Source organism: Dendrobates tinctorius, unplaced genomic scaffold, assembly GCF_039654945.1.
Source record: "Dendrobates tinctorius isolate UK_male_01 unplaced genomic scaffold, ASM3965494v1 ptg000028l, whole genome shotgun sequence".
Classification (NCBI taxonomy): Eukaryota; Metazoa; Chordata; class Amphibia; order Anura; family Dendrobatidae; genus Dendrobates; species Dendrobates tinctorius.
The window spans coordinates 18673955-18693594 of NW_027361696.1; positions in this window are offsets into that span (position 1 = coordinate 18673955).

Below are 19640 nucleotides of genomic sequence, written 5' to 3' on the forward strand. Positions count from 1 at the left end.
CAGTCACAAAATCGGATCCTGATGGGCCCCGGCCACAAAATCGGACCCTGAGGGGCCCCAACCTCAAAATCGGACCCTGAGGGGTCCCAACCACAAAATCGGACCCTGAGGGGCCCCTGACACAAAATCGGACCCTGAGGGGCCCCTGACACAAAATCGGACCCTGAGGGGCCCCGCCCACCAAATCAGACCCTGAGGGGCCACGCCCACCAAATTGGACCCTGCGGGGCCCCGGCCACAAAATCGGACCCTGAGGGGCCCCAACCGCAAAATCGGACCCTGAGGGGCCCTGGCCACAAAATCGGACCCTGAGGGGCACCACCCACAAAATCGGACCCTGAGGCCAAAGTGGCCCCGGAGAGGCACCGACAGTTAAAACGGATCCTGAGTTGAAAGTCTTGCAGGGGCAGCAGGCAAGTCTCTCTTAAAGGGGCAGCCCGGGCACCATTTCAAACCACTATCTGTACTTCCTTCAGGAAATACACATCTAGTTATAGTGGTTTGAAAAAACCACTATATTGTAATCCGAACGCTGCTAACTTATTCTTCTTCTTATTATTAAGTTGATTTCCGCAATTAATGCGGCCCGAACCGCTACACGCACAGACTCCGTTGAGGTGTCGTTTCGAACCAGCGCCCATGAGAGGTGTGCTAAGTATTTTTCGTGTCGATCGGATTTGTAGTTTTTGCGCAATTTGCGTTTGAAAATTTTTTTTCCCGTCATTGGAATGCACTGTCTCCAATGCTTTTCAATAGGAAATGGCAAAACGTGCCCTGAGGCGATTGAAATGACAGTTGAGCTCATTGATATGCGAAGGCAGACACAGTTACTATGCCAACGCCTACGAACGTCACATGACGCCCCAAGGACAGAGCTTCTGCCACATAATATCAGCTCTTAAAGCAAAACTCACAGCACAAATGCAAATCTAGCTTCATCACATGACACATGCCCCTGAGAGAGAATGTCCGCCAAATTTGATTTAGAAGAAGCCCAGTGAGCCAAACTAGCTCTTAAAGGGCCAACACGCCAAAGTGATTGTTAAAGGGCCAGCGCACCCAAATGAGTCTTAAAGGGCCGACACACCAAATCGGAGACTGAGCCACCCCGGCCTCCAAATTAGAGGCTGAGCGACCCCAGCCTCCAAATCTTACCCAGAGTGGCCCCACCCACCAAATCAGACCCAGAGAGGCCCTGCCCACCAAATAGGACCCTGAGGGGCCCCGCCCACCAAATCGAACCCTGTGGGGCCCCGCCCACCAAATCGGACCCTGAGAGGCCCCGCCCACCAAATTGGACCCAGAGTGGTCCCGCCCACCAAATTGGACCCAGAGTGGTCCCACCCACCAAATTGGACCCAGTGGGGCTCCGCCCACAAAATCGGACCCTGAGGGGCCGCGGCCACAAAATCAGGCCCTGAGGGGCCGCGGCCACAAAATCGGACCCTCAGGGGCCCCAACCACAAAATCGGACCCTGAGGGGACCCAACCACAAAATCGGACCCTGAGGGGCCCCTGACACTAAATCGGACCCTGAGGGGCCCCGGCCACAAAATCGGACCCTGAGGGGCCCAACCCACCAAATTGGACCCTGAGGGGCCCTGCCCACCAAATTGGACCCTGAGGGGCCCTGCCCACCAAATTGGACCCTGAGGGGCCCCAGCCACAAAATTGGACCCTGAGGGGCCCCACCCACAAAATTGGACCCTGAGGAGTTCCGGCCACAAAAATCGGATCCTGAGTGGCCCCGGCCACAAAATCGGACCCTGAGGGGCCCCAGCCACAAAATCAGACCCTGAGGGACCCCACCCACCAAATCATACCGAGGGTCCCCGGCCACCAAATCAGACCCTGAGGGGCCCCGGCCACCAAATCGGACCCTGAGTGGCCCCGGCCACAAAATCAGACCCTGAGTGGCCCCGGCCACAAAATCGGACCCTGAGGGGCCCCACCCACAAAATCGGACCCTGAGGGGCCCCACCCACAAAATTAGACCCTGAGGCCAAAGTGGCCCCTGAGAGGCACCCACAGTTAAATCGTATCCTGACTTGAAAGTCTTGCAGGGGCAGCAGGCAAGTCTCTCTTAAAGGGGCAGCCCGGGCACCATTTCAAACCACTATCTGTACTTCCTTCAGGAAATACACATCTAGTTATTATTATTAAGTTGATTTCCGCAATTAATGCGGCCCGAACCGCTACACGCACAGACTCCGTTGAGGTGTCGTTTCGAAGCCAGCGTCCATGAGAGGTGTGCTAAGTATTTTTCGTGTCGATTGGATTTGTAGTTTGTGCACAATTTGCGTTTGAAAATTTTTTTTCCCGTCATTGGAATGCACTGTCTCCAATGCTTTTCAATAGGAAATGGCAAAACGTGCCCTGAGGCGATTGAAATGACAGTTGAGCTCATTGATATGCGCAGGCAGACCCAGTTACTATGCCAACGCCTACGAACTTCACTTGAACCCCAGCACAGAGCCTCTGCCACATAATATCAGCTCTTAAAGCGAAACCCACAGCACAAATGCAAATCTAGCTTCATCACATGACACATGCCCCTGAGAGAGAATGTGTGCGCCAAAGTGGATTTAAAAGAAGCCCAGTCAGCCAAACTAGCTCTTAAAGGGCCAACGCGCCAAAGTGATTGTTAAAGGGCCAGCGCACCCAAATGAGTCTTAAAGGGCCGACACACCAAATCGGAGACTGAGCCACCCCGGCCTCCAAATCGGACAATGAGCCACCCCGGCCTCCAAATCGGAGGCTGATCCACCCCGGCCTCCAAATCAGAGCCTGATCCACCCCGGCCTCCAAATCGGAGGCTGATCGACCCAGGCCTCCAAATCAGAGGCTGAGCCACCCCGGCCTCCAAATCGGAGGCTAAGCCACCCCGGCCTCTAAATAGGAGGCTGAGCCACCCTGGCCTCCAAATCGGAAGCTGAGCCACCCCAGCCTCCAAATCGGAGGCTGATCGACCCCGGCCTCCAAATCGGAGGCTGAGCCACCCCGGCCTCCAAATCGGAGGCTGATCCACCCCGGCCTCCAAATCGGAGGCTGATCCACCCCGGCCTCCCAATCGGAGGCTGATCCACCCCGGCCTCCAAATCGGAGGCTGATCCACCCCGGCCTCCAAATCGGAGGCTGAGCCACCCCGGCCTCCAAATCGGAGGCTGAGCCACCCCGGCCTCCAAATCGGAGGCTGAGCCACCCCGGCCTCCAAATAGGAGGCTGAGTCACCCTGGTCTCCAAATCGGAGGCTGATCGACCCCGGCCTCCAAATCAGAGGCTGATCGACCCCGGCCTCCAAATCGGAGGCTGATCGACCCCGGCCTCCAAATCGGAGGCTGATCCACCCCGGCCTCCAAATCGGAGGCTGATCCACCCCGGCCTCCAAATCGGAGGCTGATCCACCCCGGCCTCCAAATCGGAGGCTGAGCCACACCGGCCTCCAAATCGGAGGCTGAGCGACCCCGGCCTCCAAATCGGAGGCTGATCCACCCCGGCCTCCAAATCGGAGGCTGATCCACCCCGGCCTCCAAATCGGAGGCTGATCCACCCCGGCCTCCAAATCGGAGGCTGAGCCACCCCGGCCTCCAAATCGGAGGCTGATCGACCCCGGCCTACAAATCGGAGGCTGATCGACCCCGGCCTCCAAATCGGAGGCTGATCCACCCCGGCCTCCAAATCGGAGGCTGAGCCACACCGGCCTCCAAATCGGAGGCTGAGCGACCCCGGCCTCCAAATAGGAGGCTGAGCCACCCCGGCCTCCAAATCGGAGGCTGATCCACCCCGGCCTCCAAATTGGAGGCTGAGCCACCCCGGCCTCCAAATCGGAGGCTGATCCACCCCGGCCTCCAAATCGGAGGCTGAGCCACCCCGGCCTCCAAATCGGAGGCTGATCCACCCCGGCCTCCAAATAGGAGGCTGAGCCACCCCGGCCTCCAAATCGGAGGCTGAGCCACCCCGGCCTCCAAATCGGAGGCTCATCGACCCCGGCCTCCAAATCGGAAGTTCATCGACCCCGGCCTCCAAATCAGAGGCTCTTTGACCTCGGCCTCCAAATCGGAAGCTCAACGACCCCGGCCTCCAAATTGGAGGCTGAGCGACCCCAGCCTCCAAATCTTACCCAGAGTGGCCCCGCCCACCAAATCGGACCCTGTGGGGCCCCGCCCACCAAATCGGACCCTGAGAGGCCCCGCCCACCAAATCGGACCAAGAGTGGTCCCGCCCACCAAATTGGACCCAGAGTGGTCCCGCCCACCAAATTGGACCCAGAGGGGCTCCGCCCACAAAATCAGACCCAGAGGGGCCCCTGCCACAAAATCAGACCCTGAGGGGCCGCGGCCACAAAATCGGACCCTGATGGGCCCCAGTCACAAAATTGGGCCCTGATAGACCCCGGCCACAAAATCGGACCCTGAGGGGCCCCAACCACAAAATCGGACCCTGAGGGGACCCAACCACAAAATCAGACCCTGAGAGGCCCCGCCCACCAAATTGGACCCAGAGTGGTCCCGCCCACCAAATTGGACCCAGAGGGGCCCCACCCACAAAATCGGACCCAGAGGGGCCCCTGCCACAAAATCGGACCCAGAGGGGCCCCGGCCACAAAATCGGACCCTGAGGGGACCCAACCACAAAATCGGACCCTGAGGGGACCCAACCACAAAATTGGACCCTGAGGGGCCCCACCCACAAAATCAGGCCCTGAGGGGCCCCACCCACAAAATCAGACCATGAGGCCAAAGTGGCCCCTGAGAGGCACCCACAGTTAAATCGTATCCTGAGTTGAAAGTCTTGCAGGGGCAGCAGGCAAGTCTCTCTTAAAGGGGCAGCCCGGGCACCATTTCAAACCACTATCTGTACTTCCTTCAGGAAATACACATCTAGTTATAGTGGTTTGAAAAACCACTATATTGTAATCCGAACGCTGCTAACTTATTCTTCTTCTTCTTATTATTATTATTAAGTTGATTTCCGCAATTAATACAGCCCGAACCGCTACACGCACAGACGCCGTTGAGGTGTTGTTTCGAAGCCAGCGTCCACGAGAGGTGTGCTAAGTATTTTTCGTGTCGATCGGATTTGTAGTTTTTGCGCAATTTGCGTTTGAAAATTTTTTTTCCCGTCATTGGAATGCACTGGCTCCAATGCTTTTCAATGGGTAATGGCAAAACGTGCCCTGATGCGATTGAAATGGCAGTTGAGCTCATTGATATGCGCAGGCAGACCCAGTTACTATGCCAACGCCTACGAACGTCCATGACATCCCAAGGACAGAGATTCTGCCACATAATATCAGCTCTTAAAGTGAAACCCACAGCACAAATGCAAATCTAGCTTCATCACATGACACATGCCCCTGAGATAGAATGTGCGACAAAGTGGATTTAGAAACCCAGTGAGCCACCCTGGCTCTTAAAGGGCCGACGTGCCACAGTGATTCTTAAAGGGCCAGCGCACCGAAATGAGTCTTAAAGGGCCGGCGCGCCAAATCGAAAGCTGAGTGACCCCGGCCTCCAAATCGGAGGCTGAGCCACCCCGGCCTCCAAATCGGAGGCTGAACCACCCCGGCCTCCAAATCGGAGGTTGAGCCACCCTGGCCTCCAAATCGGACCCAGTGTGGCCCCGCTCAAAAAAATCAGACCCAGAGTAGCACAGCCCACCAAATCGGATCCTGAGGGGCCCCGCCCACCAAATCAGACTCCGATTGGCCCCGCCCACCAAATCGGACCCTGAAGGGCCCCGCCCACCAAATCGGAACCTGAGGGGCCCCGCCCACCAAATCGGAACCTGAGGAGCCCCGCCCACCAAATCGGACCCAGATTGACCCCGCCCACCAAATCGGACCCCGAGGAGCCCCGCCCACCAAATCGGACCCAGATTGACCCCACCCACCAAATCAGACCCTGAAGGGCCCCGCCCACCAAATCGGACCCAGAGGTTCCCCGCCCACCAAATCGGACCCTGAAGGGCCCCGCCCACCAAATCGGACCCAGAGGGGCCCCGCCCACCAAATCGGTCCCAGGGGGCCCCGCCCACCAAATCGGACCATGAGGGGCCCCGCCCACCAAATCAGACCATGAGGGGCACTGCCCACTAAATTGGACCATGAGGGGCACCGCCCACCAAAATGGACCCAGGGGGCTCAACCCACAAAATCAGACCCTAAGGGGCCCCACCCACAAAATCGGACCCTGAGTGGGCCCGGCCACAAAATCAGACCCTGAGGGGCCCCAACCACAAAATCGGACCCTGAGAGACCCCGGCCACAAAATCGAACCTAGAGGGGCCCCAGTCACAAAATCAGACCCTAAGGGGCCCAGGTCACGAAATCGGACCCTGAGGGGCCCCACCCACAAAATCAGACCCTGAGGGGCCCCGCCCACCAAATTAGACCCTGAGGGGCCCCACCCTTAAAATCAGACCCTGAGGGGCCCCAGCCACAAAATCAGACCCTGAGGGGCCCCAGCCACAAAATCGGACTCTGAGGGGCCCCACCCACCAAATCGGACCCTCAGGGGCCCCGCCCACAAAATCGGACCCTGAGGGGCCCCGCCCTCAAAATCGGACCCTGAGAGGCCCCGCCCACCAAATCAGACCTTGAGGGGACCCGCCAACCATATCGGACTCTGAGGGGCCCCACCCACAAAATCGGACCCTGAGGGCCCCCAACCACAAAATAGGACCATAAGGGGCCCCGCCCTCAAAATCGGACCCTGAGTAGACCTGGCCACAAAATCAGACCCTAAGGGGCCCTAACCACAAAATCGGACCCTGAGGGGCCCCGGCCACAAAATCGAACCCTGAGGGGCCCCACCCACAAAATCGGAACCTGAAGGGCCCCGGCCACAAAATCGGAACCTGAGGGGCCCCGGCCACAAAATCGGACCCGGAGCAGCCCAACCACAAAATCGGACCCTGAGGGGCCCCGGCCACAAAATCGGACCCTGAGGGCCCCCAACCACAAAACCAGACTCTGAGGGGCCCCAACTACAAAATCAGACCCTGAGGGGCCCCAACCACAAAATCGGACCCTGAGGGGCCCTGGCCACAAAATCGGACCCTGAGAGACCCCGGCCACAAAATCGAACCCAGAGGGGCCCCACCCACAAAATTGGACCCTGAGGGGCCCCGCCCACCAAATCGGACCCTGAGGGTCCTCGCCCACAAAATCGGACCCTGATGGGCCCCGCCCTCAAAATCGGACCCTGAGGGGCCCCGTCCACCAAATCGGACCCTGAGGGGCCCCGCGAACCAAATCGGACTCTGAGGGGCCCCACCCACAAAATCAGACCCTGAGGGGCCCCACCCTCAAAATCGGACCCTGAGTGGCCCAACCAACAAAATCGGACCCTGAGGGGCCCCAGCCAAAAAATCGGGCCCTGAGGGGCCCTGGCCACAAAATCGGACCATGAGGGGCCCCGGCCACAAAATCAGACCCTGAGGGGCCCCGGCCACAAAATCGGACCCTGAGGGGTCCTGGCCACAAAATCAGGCCCTGAGGCTAGTTTCACACTTGCTTTTTTTTGCAGCGCGTTTTTCCCGCAAAAAAACGCATTGAAAAAACGCATACAAAAGCATACAACTGCTGCGTTTTTTTCAAGCATTTTTATGAGCATGCATGAAAAAAACGCAGCGTTTTTATGCGTTTGTATGCGTTTTTAGTGCGTTTTTACCGCGTTTGTGTTTTTTTCCAACATTAGGTGGCCCCTCACACTAACCCAAACCATGACTTTACTAACCCTAACCCTGACCCTAACCCTAACCCTGACCCTAACCCTAACCCTAACCCTGACCCTAACCCTTAACCAAACCATACTTAACCCTAACCCTAACCCTGACCCTAACCCTTAACCAAACCATACTTAACCCTAACCCAAACCCTAACTAACCCTAACCCTAACCCTGACCCTTAACCAAACCATACTTAACCCTAACCCTGACCCTAATTCTAACCCTAACCCTGACCCTAATCCTTAACCAAACCATACTTAACCATAACCCTGACCCTAACCCTAACCCTGACCCTAACCCTTAACCAAACCATACTTAACCCTAACCCTGACCCTAACCCCAACCCTAACCCTGACCCTAACCCTAACCCTAAACCCCTTTAACTAACCCTAACTCTAACCCAAACCCCTAAATTCCATGGTTAACAAAAAAAAACGCATGTGCAAAAAAACGCATACATAAGCATGCCAATGCGCACATATGCGCACCCATAGGCTATAATGGCCATTTTTAGCGCAAAACGTGTGCATACGTGCGCATGCGCTTTTTTGCAGGGCCAAAAAATGCAACATGCTGCGTCTGGAAAATACCAACGCACACCCCAAAAAAACGCAGCGCATGAAAATCGCATATGTGCGCATGCCAGCGCGCAGGTATGCGCACCCATGTTAAATATAGGGGAAAAAACGCATGCGCACGTATGCGTTTTTTTCCAGCGCTAAAAAACGCAAATGTGAAACCAGCCTGAGGGGCCCCACCCACAAAATCAGACCCTGAGGGGCCCCGGCCTTAAAATCAGACCCTGAGGGGCCCCGGCCATAAAATCGGACCCTGAGGGGCCCCACCCACAAAATCGGACCCTGAGGGGCCCCACCCACAAAATCGTACCCTGAGGGGCCCCACCCACAAAATCAGACCATGAGGGGACCCACCCACAAAATCGGACCCTGAGGGGCCCCACCCATAAAATCGGACCCTGAGGGGCCCCGGCCATAAAATCGGACCCTGAGGGGCCCCACCCACAAAATCGGACCCTGAGGGGCCACACCCACAAAATCAGACCCTGAGAGGCCACACCCAAAAAATCAGACCCTGAGGGGCCCCACCCACAAAATTGGACCCTGAGGAATCCCGGCCACTAATTCAAATCCTGAGGAGCCCAGGCCACCGAATCGGATCCTGAGGGGCCCCACCCACCAAATCAGACCCTGAGGCCAAAGTGGTCCCTGAGAGGCACCCACATTTATAACGGATCCTGAGTTGAAAGTCTTGCAGGGGCAGCAGCCAAGTCTCTCTTAAAGGGGCAGCCCAGGCACCATTTCAAACCACTATCTGTACTTCCTTCAGGAAATACACATCTAGTTATAGTGGTTTGAAAAAACCACTATATTGTAATCCGAACGCTGCTAACTTATTCTTCTTCTTCTTCTTCTTCTTATTATTATTAAGTTGATTTCCGCAATTAATACAGCCCGAACCGCTACACGCACAGACTCCGTTGAGGTGTCGTTTCGAAGCCAGCGTCCATGAGAGGTGTGCTAAGTATTTTTCGTGTCGATTGGATTTGTAGCTTTTGCGCAATTTGCGTTTGAAAATTTTTTTTCCCGTCATTGGAATGCACTGTCTCAATGCATTTGAATGGGGAAATGTTGCTATAGACAAAACATGCCCTGAGGCGATTGAAATGGCAGTTGAGCTCATTGATATGCGCAGGCAGACCCAGTTACTATGCCAACGCCTACGAACGTCACATGACCTCTCCAAGACAGAGCTTCTGCCATATAATATCAGCTCTTAAAGCAAAACCCACAGAACAAATGCAAATCTAGCTTCATCACATGACGTATGCCCCTGAGAGAGAATGTGCGCCAAAGTGTATTTAGAAGCCCAGTGAGTCACCCTGGCTCTTAAAAGGCCGACACGCCAAAGTGATTCTTAAAGAGCCGGCGCACTAAAATGAGTCTTAAAGGGCCGGCGCGCCAAATCGAAAGCTGAGTGACCCAAGGCTCCAAATCGGAGGCTGATAAACCCTGGCCTACAAAAAGGAGGCTGAGCCACCCTGGCATCCAAATTGGACCCAGGGTGGCCCTGCCCACCAAATCGGACCCAGAGTGGCCCAGCCCACCAAATCAGACCCAGAGTGGCCCCACCCACCAAATTGGACCCTGAGGGGCCGCACCCACAAAATCGGACCCTGAGGGGCCCCGGCCACAAAATCTGACCCTGAGGGGCCCCACCCACAAAATCGGACCCTGAGGGGATCCGGCCACAAAATCAGACCCTGAGGGGCCCCGGCCACAACATCGGACCCTGAGGGGCCCCACTCACAAAATCGGACCCTGAGGGGCCCCACCCACAAAATCGGACCCTGAGGGGCCCCGCCCACCAAATTAGACCCTGAGGGGCCCCACCCTCAAAATCAGACCCTGAGGGGCCACAGCCACAAAATCAGACCCTGAGGGTCCCCAGCCACAAAATCGGACCCTGAGGGGCCCCACCCACAAAATCGGACCCTAAGGGGCCCCACCCACAAATCCAGACCCTGAGGGGCCCCAGCCACAAAATCGGACACTGAGAGACCCCGGCCACAAAATCGGACCCTGAGGGGCCCCAACCACAAAATCGAACCCTGAGGGGCCCCACCCACAAAATCAGACCCTGAGGGACCCCAGCCACAAAATCAGACCCTGAGGGGCCCCAGCCACAAAATCGGACCCTGAGGGGCCCCACCCACAAAATCGGACCCTGAGGGGCCCCGCCCACCAAATTAGACCCTGAGGGGCCCCACCCTCAAAATCGGTCCCTGAGGGGCCCCGGCCACAAAATCGGACCCTGAGGGGCCCCGGCCAAAAAATCGGACCCTGAGGGGCCCCAACCACAAAATCGGACCCTGAGGGGCCCCAACCACAAAATCGGACCTTGAGAGACCCCGGCCACAAAATCGAACCCAGAAGGGCCCCACCCACAAAATTGGACCCTGAGGGGCCCCGCCCACAAAATCGGACCCTGAGGGGCCCCGCCCACAAAATCGGACCCTGAGGGGCCCCGCCCTCAAAATCGGACCCTGAGAGGCCCCGCCCACCAAATCGGACCCTGAGGGGCCCCGCCAACCAAATCAGACTTGGAGGGGCCCCACCCACAAAATCGGACCCTGAGGGCCCCCAACCACAAAATCGGACCCTAAGAGGCCCCGGCCACAAAATCGGACCCTGAGAGACCCCGGCCACAAAATCGAACCCAGAGGGGCCCCGCCCACAAAATCGGACCCTCAGGGGCCCCGCCCTCAAAATCGGACCCTGAGGGGCCCCGCCCTCAAAATCGGACCCTGAGGGGCCCCGCCTACCAAATCGGACCCTGAGGGGCCCCGCCAACCAAATCGGACTCTGAGGGACCCCACCCACAAAATCGGACCCTGAGGGGCCCCACCCTCAAAATCGGACCCTGAGGTGCCCCGCCCTCAAAATCGGACCCTGAGGGGCCCCGCCTACCAAATCGGACCCTGAGGGGCCCCGCCAACCAAATCGGACTCTGAGGGGCCCCACCCTCAAAATCGGACCCTGAGGGGCCCAACCAACAAAATCGGACCCTGAGCGGCCCCAGCCACAAAATCGGGCCCTGAGGGGCCCCGGCCACAAAATCGGACCCTGAGGGGCCCCGGCCACAAAATCGGACCCTGAGGGGCCCAGACCACAAAATCGGACCCTGAGGGGTCCCGGCCACAAAATCGGACCCTGAGGGGTGCCACCCACAAAATCAGACCCTGAGGGGCCCCGGCCATAAAATCGGACCCTGAGGGGCCCCGGCCATAAAATCGGACCCTGAGGGGCCCCACCCACAAAATCGTACCCTGAGGGGCCCCACCCACAAAATCAGCCATGAGGGGCCCCACCCACAAAATCGGACCCTGAGGAGCCCCACCCACAAAATCGGACCCTGAGGGGACCCACCCACAAAATCGGACCCTGAGGGGCCCCACCCACAAAATTGGACCCTGAGGAATCCCGGCCACTAATTCAAATCCTTATTAGCCCAGCCCACCGAATCGGATCCTGAGGGGCCCCACCCACCAAATCAGACCCTGAGGCCAAAGTGGCCCCTGAGAGGCACCCACATTTAAAACAGATCCTGAGTTGAAAGTCTTGCAGGGGCAGCAGGCAAGTCTCTCTTAAAGGGGCAGCCCAGGCACCATTTCAAACCACTATCTGTACTTCCTTCAGGAAATACACATCTAGTTATAGTGGTTTGAAAAAACCACTATATTGTAATCCGAACGCTGCTAACTTATTCTTCTTCTTCTTCTTCTTCTTATTATTATTAAGTTGATTTCCGCAATTAATACAGCCCGAACCGCTACACGCACAGACTCCGTTGAGGTGTCGTTTCGAAGCCAGCGTCCATGAGAGGTGTGCTAAGTATTTTTCGTGTCGATCGGATTTGTAGTTTTTGCGCAATTTGCTTTTGAAAATTTTTTTTCCCGTCATTGGAATGCACTGTCTCAATGCATTTGAATGGGGAAATGTTGCTATAGACAAAACATGCCCTGAGGCGATTGAAATGGCAGTTGAGCTCATTGATATGCGCAGGCAGACCCAGTTACTATGCCAACGCCTACGAACGTCACATGACCTCTCCAAGACAGAGCTTCTGCCATATAATATCAGCTCTTAAAGCAAAACCCACAGAACAAATGCAAATCTAGCTTCATCACATGACGTATGCCCCTGAGAGAGAATGTGCGCCAAAGTGTATTTAGAAGCCCAGTGAGTCACCCTGGCTCTTAAAAGGCCGACACGCCAAAGTGATTCTTAAAGAGCCGGCGCACTAAAATGAGTCTTAAAGGGCCGGCGCGCCAAATCGAAAGCTGAGTGACCCAAGGCTCCAAATCGGAGGCTGATAGACCCTGGCCTACAAAAAGGAGGCTGAGCCACCCTGGCATCCAAATTGGACCCAGGGTGGCCCCGCCCACCAAATCGGACCCAGAGTGGCCCAGCCCACCAAATCAGACCCAGAGTGGCCCCACCCACCAAATTGGACCCTGAGGGGCCGCACCCACAAAATCGGACCCTGAGGGGCCCCGGCCACAAAATCTGACCCTGAGGGGCCCCACCCACAAAATCGGACCCTGAGGGGATCCGGCCACAAAATCAGACCCTGAGGGGCCCCGGCCACAACATCGGACCCTGAGGGGCCCCACTCACAAAATCGGACCCTGAGGGGCCCCACCCACAAAATCGGACCCTGAGGGGCCCCGCCCACCAAATTAGACCCTGAGGGGCCCCACCCTCAAAATCAGACCCTGAGGGGCCACAGCCACAAAATCAGACCCTGAGGGTCCCCAGCCACAAAATCGGACCCTGAGGGGCCCCACCCACAAAATCGGACCCTAAGGGGCCCCACCCACAAATACAGACCCTGAGGGGCCCCAGCCACAAAATCGGACACTGAGAGACCCCGGCCACAAAATCGGACCCTGAGGGGCCCCAACCACAAAATCGAACCCTGAGGGGCCCCACCCACAAAATCAGACCCTGAGGGACCCCAGCCACAAAATCAGACCCTGAGGGGCCCCAGCCACAAAATCGGACCCTGAGGGGCCCCACCCACAAAATCGGACCCTGAGGGGCCCCACCCACCAAATTAGACCCTGAGGGGCCCCACCCTCAAAATCGGTCCCTGAGGGGCCCCGGCCACAAAATCGGACCCTGAGGGGCCACGGCCAAAAAATCGGACCCTGAGGGGCCCCAACCACAAAATCGGACCCTGAGGGGCCCCAACCACAAAATCGGACCCTGAGAGACCCCGGCCACAAAATCGAACCCAGAAGGGCCCCACCCACAAAATTGGACCCTGAGGGGCCCCGCCCACAAAATCGGACCCTGAGGGGCCCCGCCCACAAAATCGGACCCTGAGGGGCCCCGCCCTCAAAATCGGACCCTGAGAGGCCCCGCCCACCAAATCGGACCCTGAGGGGCCCCGCCAACCAAATCAGACTTGGAGGGGCCCCACCCACAAAATCGGACCCTGAGGGCCCCCAACCACAAAATCGGACCCTAAGAGGCCCAGGCCACAAAATCGGACCCTGAGAGACCCCGGCCACAAAATCGAACCCAGAGGGGCCCCGCCCACAAAATCGGACCCTCAGGGGCCCCGCCCTCAAAATCGGACCCTGAGGGGCCCCGCCCTCAAAATCGGACCCTGAGGGGCCCCGCCTACCAAATCGGACCCTGAGGGGCCCCGCCAACCAAATCGGACTCTGAGGGACCCCACCCACAAAATCGGACCCTGAGGGGCCCCACCCTCAAAATCGGACCCTGAGGTGCCCCGCCCTCAAAATCGGACCCTGAGGGGCCCCGCCTACCAAATCGGACCCTGAGGGGCCCCGCCAACCAAATCGGACTCTGAGGGGCCCCACCCTCAAAATCGGACCCTGAGGGGCCCAACCAACAAAATCGGACCCTGAGCGGCCCCAGCCACAAAATCGGACCCTGAGGGGCCCCGGCCACAAAATCGGACCCTGAGGGGCCCCGGCCACAAAATCGGACCCTGAGGGGCCCAGACCACAAAATCGGACCCTGAGGGGTCCCGGCCACAAAATCGGACCCTGAGGGGTGCCACCCACAAAATCAGACCCTGAGGGGCCCCGGCCATAAAATCAGACCCTGAGGGGCCCCGGCCATAAAATCGGACCCTGAGGGGCCCCACCCACAAAATCGTACCCTGAGGGGCCCCACCCACAAAATCAGCCATGAGGGGCCCCACCCACAAAATCGGACCCTGAGGAGCCCCACCCACAAAATCGGACCCTGAGGGGACCCACCCACAAAATCGGACCCTGAGGGGCCCCACCCACAAAATTGGACCCTGAGGAATCCCAGCCACTAATTCAAATCCTTATTAGCCCAGGCCACCGAATCGGATCCTGAGGGGCCCCACCCACCAAATCAGACCCTGAGGCCAAAGTGGCCCCTGAGAGGCACCCACATTTAAAACAGATCCTGAGTTGAAAGTCTTGCAGGGGCAGCAGGCAAGTCTCTCTTAAAGGGGCAGCCCAGGCACCATTTCAAACCACTATCTGTACTTCCTTCAGGAATAATACACATCTAGTATTAATGTTGTAATCCGAACGCTGCTAACTTATTCGTATTATTCAGTTGATTTCCGCAATTAATGCGACCCGAACTGCTAAACGCACAGACTCCGTTGAGGTGTCGTTTCGAAGCCAGCGTCCATGAGAGGTGTGCTAAGTAATTTTCGTGTCGATCGGATTTGTAGTTTGTGCAATTTGTGCTAGAAAATTTTTTTTCCCCGTCATTGGAATGTATTGTCTCAATGCTTTTCAATGGGGAAATTTTGCCATAGAGAAAACATGCCCTGAGGTGATTCAAATGGCAGTAAAGCTCATTGATATGCACAGGCAGACCCAGTTACTATGCCAACGCCTACGAACTTTACATGACGCCCCCAGGACACAGTTTCTGGCAGATAATATCAGCTCTTAAAGCGAAACCCACAGCACAAATGCAAATCTAGCTTCATCACATGACGCATGCCCCTGAGAGAGAATGAACGCCAAAGTGGATTTAGAAGCCCAGTCCGCCAAACTAACTCTTTTAACGGCCGACGAGCCTAAGTGATTCTTAAAGGGCCGGGGCACCAAAATGAGCATTAAAGGGCGGGCGCGCCAAATCGAAAGCTGAGTGACCCGTCATTAATGCGGCCCGAACCGCTACACGCATAGACTCCGTTGAGGTGTCGTTTCAAAGCCAGCGTCCACGAGAGGTGTGCTAAGTATTTTTCGTGTCGATCGGATTTGTAGTTTTTGTGCAATTTGCGTTTGAAAATTTTTTTTCCCGTCATTGGAATGCACTGTCTCAATGCTTTTCAATGGGAAACTTAAACCGTGCCCTGAGGCGATTGAAATGGCAGTAAAGCTCATTGATATGCGCAGGCACACCCAGTTACTATGCCAACGCCTACGAACGTCACATGACGCCCCCAGGACACAGATTCTGCCACATAATATCAGCTCTTAAAGCGCAACCCACAGCACAAATGCAAATCTAGCTTCATCACATGACGCATGCCCCTGAGAATGTGCGCCAAATTGCGCCCCCACCCACCAAATCGGACCCTGAGGGGCCCTGCTCACCAAATTGGACCGAGGGGCCCCGCCCACCAAATCGGACCCTGAAGGGCCCCGCCCACCAAATCAGACTGAGAGATCCCGCCCACCAAATCGGACACTGAGGGGCCCTGCTCAACAAATCGGACACTGAGGGGCCCTGCTCACCAAATCGGACCCTGAGCGGCCCCACTCACCAAATCGGACCCTGAGGGGCCCCGCCCACCAAATCGGATTCTGAAAGGCCCCAACCACCAAATCGGACCCTGAGGGGTCCCGCCCACCAAATCGGACCCTGACGGGCCCTGCCCACCAAATCCAACCCTGAGGGGCCTCGCCCATCAAATAGGACCCTGAGGGGCCCCACCCAGCAAATCGGAACCTAAGGGGCCCCGCCCACCAAATCGGACCCTGAGTGGCCCCACCCACCAAATAGGACCCTGAGGGACCCCGCCCAACAAATCAGACACTGAGGGGCCCCACCCACCACATCGAACCCTGAGGGGCCCTGCCCACCAAATCGGACCCTGAGGGGCCCCGCCCACCAAATCAGACCCTGAGGGGCTCCGCCCACCATATCAGACCCTGAGGGGCCCCGCCCACCATATCAGACCCTGAGTGGCCCCATCCACAAAATCGGAGCCTGAGGGGCCCCATCCACAAAATCGGACCCTGAGGGGCCCCACCCACCACATCGGACACTGAGGTGCCCCAAACACAAAATGGGACCCTGAGAGTCCCCGGCCACAAAATGGGACCCTGAGAGGCCCTGCCCACCAAATCGGATTCTGAAAGACCCCAACCACCAAATCGTCCCTGAGGGGCCCCGCTCAACAAATCGGACCCTGAGGGGCCCCACCCACCAAATCGGACCCTGAGGGGCCGCATCCACCAAATCGGACCCTGAGGTGCCCCAAACACAAAATCGGACCCTGAGGGGCCCCACCCACAAAATCGGACCCTGAGGGCCCCGGCCACCAAATTAGACCCTGAGGGGCCCTATCCACAAAATCGGACACTGAGGGGCCCCACCCGGCAAATCGGACCCTGAGGGGCTCCGCCCACCAAATCGGACCCTGATGGACCCCACCCACCAAATCGGACCCTGATGGGCCCCGCCCACCAAATCGGACCCTGAGAGGCCCCGCCCACCAAATCGGACCCTGAGGGGCCCTGCCCACCAAATCGGACTCAGAGATCCCGCCCACCAAATCAGACCCTGAGGGGCCCCGCTCACCAAATCGCCCTGCTCACCAAATTGAACTCTGAGGGGCCTCACCCACCAAATCGGATTCTGAAAGGCCCCAACCACCAAATCAGACCCTGAGGTGTCCCGCCCACCAAATCAGACCCTGACGGACCCTGCCCACCAAATCCGACCCTGAGGGGCCCCGCCCACCATATAGGACCCTGAGGGGCCCCACCCACCAAATAGGACCCTGAGGGTCCCCGCCCAGCAAATCGGACCCTGAAGGGCCCCGCCCACCAAATCGGACCCTGAGGGGCCCCACCTACCAAATTGGACCCTGATGGGCCCCGGCCACAAAATCGGACCCTGAGGGGCCCCACCCACAAAATCAGGCCCTGAGGGGCCCCACCCACAAAAGCGGACCCTGAGGCCAAAGTGGCCCCTGATATGCACCCACACTTAAAACGGATCCTGAGTTGAAAGTCTTGCAGGGGCAGCAGGCAAGTCTCTCTTAAAGGGGCAGCCCAGGCACCATTTCAAACCACTATCTGTACTTCCTTCAGGAAATACACATCTAGTATTATTATTACTATTCAGTTGATTTCCGCAATTAATGCGGCCCGATCCGCTACACGCACAGGCTCCGTTGAGGTGTCGTTTCGAAGCCAGCGTCCACGAGAGGTGTGCTAAGTATTTTTCGTGTCGATCGGATTTGTAGTTTTTGCGCAATTTGCGTTTGAAAAAACATTTTCTTGTCATTGGAATGCATTGTCTCATTGCATTTTAATGGGAAAATGTTGCCATAGGGAAAACATGGGGCAGTCGTGAGGTGACGGTTATGCTCATTGATATGCGTAGGCCAGGGCCGGCGTCAGCACCCGGGCAAGTGCCAGGGCCCTGGCGAGATGGGAGGACCCACTCACGCTGTCTGGGATACCCGCCGGCCGCCGCCACGCCCCCCATGTACTGACCCCATCCTGCGCCCTCCACGAGGGACCCACGCAGTGACGCAGCCCCTTAGGCTGAGTGCACACGACTTTTTAGCCCTGCGGATTTTTCCACTCAGAATGGAAGAAATCCGCAGGTTAAATGACCTGCATTTTTCCTGCGGATTTTTTCCATTTTTCCTGCGGTTTTCTTGCGGTTTTTCTGTGGTTTTCCTCCTGCGGATTTGGTGACAGGGGAGATGGAAAACCGCACAAAAGAAGTAACATGCTGCGGATTTTGTACCGCAGGAAAACTGCGCAGAAAAATCCGCAGCGTCTGCTGTACGTTTTTTTTTTTCATTGATGTTAAGGCTACTGTACATCACAATGCGGATATGCAATGTTTCTGCGCAGTAAAATCCGCTGCGGATCCACTGGATATCCGCATCGTGTGCACACAGCCTTACTGCCAGCAATGGTCCTCGCTTCCTTCGGCTGTAATCTTGTGTGCGGTGTTGTCACAGGACCTGTGATAAGGTCACAGGAGGGGAGGAGTCAGGGGTCACATGATCAGGGCGTCTGCAGGACTCTGCTGTGCTGGTCGCTTGTCATTACGGTGCTGGTCTGGATGGATGAGGTAACATTTATGTGTGGGACAGTGGGGTCAGGGAGGTGTTTTACAAGGTGGATGTAGCAGAGCCGTGTGTGTACTTGTGTGGGGTCAGGAGGGTTTTACAAGGTGGATGTAGCAGGGCCGCGTGTGTACTTGTGTGGGGTCAGGAGGGGTTTTACAAGGTGGATGTAGCAGAGCCGTGTGTGTACTTGTGTGGGGTCAGGAGGGGTTTTACAAGGTGGATGTAGCAGTGCCGTGTGTGTACTTGTGTGGGGTCAGGAGGGGTTTTACAAGGTGGATGTAGCAGAGCCGTGTGTGTACTTGTGTGGGGTCAGGAGGGGTTTTACAAGGTGGATGTAGCAGAGCCGCGTGTGTACTTGTGTGGGGTCAGGAGGGGTTTTACAAGGTGGATGTAGCAGAGCCGTGTGTGTACTTGTGTGGGGTCAGGAGGGGTTTTACAAGGTGGATGTAGCAGTGCCGTGTGTGTACTTGTGTGGGGTCAGGAGGGGTTTTACAAGGTGGATGTAGCAGAGCCGCGTGTGTACTTGTGTGGGGTCAGGAGGGGTTTACAAGGTGGATGTAGCAGAGCCGTGTGTGTACTTGTGTGGGGTCAGGAGGGGTTTACAAGGTGGATGTAGCAGAGCTGTGTGTGTACTTGTGTGGGGTCAGGAGGGGTTTTACAAGGTGGATGTAGCAGTGCCGTGTGTGTACTTGTGTGGGGTCAGGAGGGGTTTTACAAGGTGGATGTAGCAGAGCCGCGTGTGTACTTGTGTGGGGTCAGGAGGGGTTTACAAGGTGGATGTAGCAGAGCCGTGTGTGTACTTGTGTGGGGTCAGGAGGGGTTTACAAGGTGGATGAAGCAGAGCCGTGCGTGTACTTGTGTGGGGTCAGGAGGGGTTTACAAGGTGGATGTAGCAGAGCCATGTGTGTACTTGTGTGGGGTCAGGGAGGTGTTTTACAAGGTGGATGTAGCAGAGCCGTGTGTGTACTTGTGTGGGGTGAGGAGGGTTTTACAAGGTGGATGTAGCAGGGCCGCGTGTGTACTTGTGTGGGGTCAGG